Genomic DNA, 6,661 nt, shown 5'->3' on the forward strand with positions numbered 1-6,661 from the left:
GACTTCCTCAGTAAAAAAGTTTGTTATAATAGTAATAAAGTGAGAAGTTCTGGCTGTTCTTTATTATTTTACAGCACTGTCATATTTCACATCTGGTGCTGCGTTTGACTTTTATTCCCAGCCCTGTTAATATGTGATATATCCACAGAACTGCAAAGTCAGAAGATTGATTGGACATTTCTAATAAATATTAAGCTCTAGTCTTATACACTTGCCCATCTAGAGAAAGGGCAAACACCTGTTTTGCAGAGATCTGAATTTCTAACATGTTGTTGGCCAAATGGAACACACAGGTTGCAATCAAAAGCCAATCTGCTTGAATGGATTGATGTGCTTCAGACAGGCAAAAAATAAGCATGAATTTCTAAGGACAGTTTCTCTGGTCTTATTTCAGTTTCTTTTCACAAGATGCACAATACAGTTATCACGTATCGGGCATTGAGCAGCCTTTCATGTATTATTTAGGGAAAAGCTCAGCTGTTTTAGATGTCAAAACAGTGCCATCTAAAGTGAGTATTACCCATTATTTTCACTTGGACCAAGATTTATTTTAGCCCAGTTTCCTGTCTAGGGGGAAATGCAAATGGTGGGTGAGTTCTCACTCCTGTTACTGAATCCTAGAGAGCTGCCTTAATAAATCCAGTGCCGGCTCGCTACTGATTATTGATTCCATCAAGTTCAATGAACTTAAATGAATAAGTAGTTCCTAATTTGTTGTGACAATGCACAGATGTGTTTATTTATTAAAGAATGGAGCTGTGGCAGTGTGCTTCCCTTTCAGCACTGGTGCAACTTGGTTTGTATTGGCAAGGATGGGGAGAGAAGGGTGGGCTAGGCCAGGCAGCTTGCATGATGAGATGTTCACAATTACTGCTCCTCAGGAAAGTCTCTGGGCTTCCTCTCTCTCTTTGTGCCTTTGCTTCCCCTTTCTAATATTTAGATTGCTGAGCAGTTAAAGGCAGAGGACGTAATTTTTGTTTACCTCTGCAAAAGGGGGTCAGTGCCCAGGTCACAAGTTTGAAGTTGCAATCTAGATTACATCAGAAGTGAAACAAAGTTGATCTCACCTGCCACCTAAGGTATTTTTTCATGATCAATTTTGTCCTTTTCACTGCGTACTTGGATCCTGGCAGTATACCTGCATCTGTGTGACTTAGTGTTCTGGAACAGTCTTAAGCTTTTTGTATCCAGAGGTAATTTCAGTATGGTAATAACAGCCCTGGAGTGTTGGAGAAGACCGAGTGATGACTCTTTGCATTTTAAAATTCACTTCAGGTTTTAAAATTCACTTCTTTTTATCTGTAGATTACTCTGACATTCTGATGTCTGTTTGAAACTAATGCCCAGAAAACCAATGATGAGTGCGACGGTTCAACACCAACCGGTAACTAAGCACCACACAGACACCCACTCACTATACCCCACAGTGGGATGAGGGAGAGAATTGAAAGAATAAAGGCTAGAAAACTCATGGGTTGAGATAAAGGCAGTTTAATAAGTAAAGCAAAAGCCACACAAGCAAGCCAAGCAAACAAGGAATGCATTCACTGCTTCCCATCGGCAGGCAGGTGTACAACCATCTCCAGGTAAGCAGGGCCCCATCACATGAAGTGGTTACTCGGAAAAACAAATGCCATCCCTCCAACCATTCCCTGCTTCCTTCTTCCTCTATATACTGAGCATGGCGTCATAACAGTATGGAATATCCCTTGGGTCAGTTGAGGTCAGCTCTCCCGGCAGCATTCCCTCACAACTTCTTGTGCATCCCCAGCCTGTAAACAGGTGACTGGTGTGGTCAGCAATAACTAAAGTAACCCTGCATTATCAATGCTGTTTTCAACACAAATCCAAACCATAACCCATTCCAGCTACTGTAAAGAAAGTTAACTCTATCCCAGCCAAAACCAGCACAGATGGTCTGAAATGAGAGGAAGTTCGAGAGGCCAGTTAAGGGAATAGATTCCCAAAGCTGTCAGGTTTGGTTTCAGGAAACCTGGATTCAAATTCCAACTTGATGCATATTGCCAGACACAAACTCAATGTTACAGTTAACTGACCTGTAAAAGGTGACCTTATTAGTTCTTTTTTCACTCCTTATCTCTGCCATATTCACTTACAATTCAGTTTTCCAGGGCAGAAAATGTCTCTAACTCTCTGTTCGAGCCAGAGATTTTTGGAATGGTGACACCATCTCTGCTGGGACCTTAAGACATGTCCATAATAGAAAAAACAGCAATAAATTTTGTTCAGAGAAAAAAAAGTAAGGAATTAGATAAGTTTTTTTTCTGAAAGCACTATGTGCTGCAAAGACAATTTTTTGTCTGTAATAAAACAAAAAATGATACAGCAGTAAATCTCAATGTGCTCTTCTTTCAGTAACGTAATTTTACAGAAGTCTAGCAAGACAACTTATGTGTCTGTCCTTTCATTTATTTTCTCTAAAAATGGTTACTCAACCTGGAGTTGAAACTGGAAATTGATGTTCTGCAATGGGGATTAAGTAGCCCAATTAGCCCCAGAATTTAATCACTAAATATTCTGGTTTGGAGGACAATTGGAGTATACTCTTCATATTCTATTTACGGTTTTGTGGGCAAAGAAAAGAAGTAAATTGGAGGAGAGTTTCTGCCCTCAGTCTATATCTGCTAACATTTTTTTTTTTTTTAAACAGTTTCAGGCCCTTCATTCCCTGGAGTTTCTAAAGCAAGTATACTTACCTCAGTAAGAGGGTTGTTGTGTAAGAATTGGAAGTACAAAATAGAAGACATCAGAGAATAGAGTGTTTCTTCATTCATCAGGAATTCTTCACTGAATAACTATCAGATCTCTATGGTTCACTGGCTGGATATGTGGATAAACAACTACAGACTCAGCTCCAGGAAGAAAGATGTTTTGCTTCTTGAAGGCTACCGAGACTAAAGGTCCTTATCAAACCCTCTACTTTCAGATATGGGAATCAACTACTCCCAGCTTTCTGGTTTGGAAAACCTTGTCAGCATGGGTTTGTTAGAGAGATTTCTGATATGCATCTGCAACAGTATTTGATACAGTTCCATAATTCTGTATTTAAGACAATGCAAAGCTTACCATGCTAGCAAGACAGCACTCAGATATGCTGAGGGTCTGACACACTTAGATTCCTTGCTGATTTCCAATCCACGCCTTTGTCAGATTTTTTGAGTTGGGAAGAACAAGCCCTTTCCTCTTCTTACCTATCCCAATCTCTGGGATTTAAGAGAGAAAGGAAAGAGGGCAGCCCAACTACATAGTGGTGTTTTACACCAGGGACAGTCTGAGGACACAGGTTGCTGCTCTGAGGCCTTCCCATCCATGTAACCTCTGCACTGTCACCCACACATACTGAAATATTACTGTAGTGCATGGAGATAAATGAATGAATGCTGCTGGACTCCTCTGCTGTGAACTGACTTGGGCAACTACTTGAGCAGCAACAAGACCACACTTGCACTTGAGAAAGACAATTCAGTGAAAGCAAAGTCGGAGGCAGGTTAAAACTGTTCCTTGATATAAATATGTGGGGTTTAAAATAGAAATATCTAGTCCGTTAAGAGGATAAAAAACAAATTACACAGAAATTCATTAACTACGTTGAGAATCTCACAGCAATGCCTGCCAAACCCAGGTAATAAATCAAAATTTGCATTTAATAAAATCACTGTCACAAAGTTTCTCATTTGCTAAAGGTCACAATGCTTTGGGAAAGCTACTAATTTTTTCTCAGTCAGCTGTGTTTATAGTTACCAACTGCTGCATTTTCTCTTTCTCTCTTTTCAAAGCTCTTCTGCTTTGTTCTTATTCTCCAATGGCTACACGAGGCTGGAAAAAGGAATTGCCATGCAAGATACTGAAATTTCAAAATTCTACATTGTCTTAAATTGGCTTGAAAATCTCAGAATATTTTGCAAATCAAATATGCAGAAATATTTTATTCTCACCATACACAGCATCTCATTTCAACAAGCTCGGAGCTGGTAATCTGATAGTCTCATTCTGCTATTTAGCTGAAAAAACAGGATGGGAAAAAGTGTTAGGACTTTTTTGAAATTAATTATTTCAACTTCCTGATAGCAAGACTTAACATTAATTGTACAATAGGAACTTTAACATTTCAAGACATTTTCGTTCTGTAATATCAGCATTTTTCAACAGGTCACCTTAGAAAATTTTCAGCTTAGCTTAATGTGTGCAACATCAGTTCTATGTTTGTTATTTTGTGGGGCTCTAACATTTGTTTACAGGCAGCAGTACCTGCAGAACTTACCTTTGAATTTGGAGGACAAGATTGTACATCACGGTAGAAGTACTCATGAAAGGAGAAGAGAATAAGGAAAAAAAAACATGCACATTTAAGTACAAGTCAACAGAAGCAGATTGTGATGGAACTGCTTGTATGAGAATAATCTCTGTGTTGCAGTACCTATAAAAAGATACTAAACCCCCTGAATCAGCCATGGGGCCCTGGTAGATGTTGGTGAAGTCCATAAACCTTTTGTCCAGAAATCTCCCTTGGCACTGATTTGGTGTGTGATATACAGTGTTGTGAGGGCTTGCTTTATATAGAGTTTGGAATTATTTGAGATCTGAATGAAAAGTCAGTGGGAAAAAAAAATTAAAAATCTTTGCAACAGTAATGGTCACTACACATATTTGACATCTGTGTTTTGATTTTAGCTGCCCAGTCAAAAAATTACTAAGCATCAAGAGTTTCAAAAGTTTACAATAACTGTCTCATGTTCTGTCAAAGTCTGTTCAGAGTTCCTTCTTTCTCTTCCATTCCCTTCCCCTCTGTCATCATCCCAAGAGCATGATGACTGTGAGCTGCAGAGCTTCTCTGCTGCAGCACTGGAGATGGATGTGGAAGGCACTCTCTTTACTCTTCCCCGTTGAATGATTCTTTCTCTCTCCTGCCAAGCAGGATCATAATAGCTATGGGGGGAACAAACGAGATCTGTGTGTGTCTACTGACTTCATAAAATTTCAGTAGCATCATTCTTTCCATCCCCTGCCTAAAAACTTCCCTGATTGGTGGTACCAGGAACCTTTAAGTATTTATTTATATCCTCATTATGATTCAAATCATGTTGTCAATGCTATGTTTACAAATCTGTCACCAAGCTCCTTCAGTATCCCACATGGGAGTACTGAAGGAGAACCAGAAAAGCGGCTGAACCCAGAATCCAAGGTTATCTCTGCTAAACTACAAAGAATGATCCAAGCTTTCAGGGTAAGTTCCTTTGCATTTCAGGTGCTACAAGTTGCTGGGGTCAAGTTTGTTATTACTTATTATAACAACACAAACTGAATGGAAATTGTTAAAATTTTTTTCCTTTTGTTCTGGAAGGTGAAGTACTGCAGAGAGATGTATGTATGAATCTAAGTACAAGGAACACTTAAAAATAACTGTAAGATCCTTTCACATGAAATGTGTATAAGGAAACTTCAGGGATACTCATATTGTAGGGCTTTGCAAGTTTCATTCATAATTGCGTTTTTCTATATTTATGCTGCTTAAATCAACATACACCAGAAAGTGCAAATAAAAATTTTCCATTAGAAAGGTGTAAACACATTCAAGGAGCATAAACATATTTTTATTTTTTAATAACTTTCTCATAAGATGCCATATTTGCCATATTCCATACCATATTAATATACACTCCTACTCCTTTAACAAAAACATCCTACATTGCACTTCACTCAGCTCCTCATGAAGAGCAGTATCACTTGATCACTGTACTCCTGACCACAATTCTCACATGTACTGCTTTTGCAGAGATGGATAAGAACCCATGCTCTTATGGAAGAGCCCAGTTATTTGCTGTAGAGATTGTCATAGAGCCATCAGCACAGGCAAAACAGTCATGCTCCACACAAAAATGACAGAGCACAAAGTTTAGAAGCTTTACATTAAACTTGCTAGTAAGGGATAGGAGCAGGGAATGCATACTCATTAGCTGGTCAGAAGTACTGCTGTTTGAAAAGGAAGCATTTTCCCACTTTCTCAGTCAACTGTTTTGAAAGACTTGTTGACACACAAGCTGTGTTTCCCTCCCACCAACTTGCATTTGGGTGACAGACCAAAGCTCACAGATTGATATTTCAAGCAGCCACCATGCTGCTAAACATAGTAGCCCTCCTGAACACTGATTATATTCCATGAAAGCTTCCCTCAACTACTCTGGAAGCCCCTGGTCTGCAAGACTTCTTACTCTTTCTGAATTAGGGTTTTCAAATTCTGACCTCTAATCTTTTCAGTATAATAATGTGAGAGTTATCATATGATTTCCATTTTAATAGGTTCAATTGAGCTACATGCTGACTAGATTATAAATGCTGTGCATACTTCCCTGTCCTGGGGTTTTTCACTTTAATCCTCGTATAATTGCGTTTTGAAGTAAATACCAACTTATAGAGCATCTGTGCACCATCCTGAACACAATGGTTCTTGCTTATGTGATAATGCAGCTATTAAAAATAAGAACAATGATAATAATAAGTATTGTTAGCTAATTAACATTAGCTGTAGTTTTACAAGTCTTAAGATTGTAACAAAACTTGACTGAGTACATGGAAACAGTCTTAATTCCCCTTCAATAATAATAAAAAAATATTAATTGTGATTGTCATATGTGGGTTTATC

This window comes from Empidonax traillii, unplaced genomic scaffold, assembly GCF_003031625.1.
Source record: "Empidonax traillii isolate 1590-97213 ecotype Southwest subspecies unplaced genomic scaffold, ASM303162v1 scaffold144:size1428860, whole genome shotgun sequence".
Classification (NCBI taxonomy): Eukaryota; Metazoa; Chordata; class Aves; order Passeriformes; family Tyrannidae; genus Empidonax; species Empidonax traillii.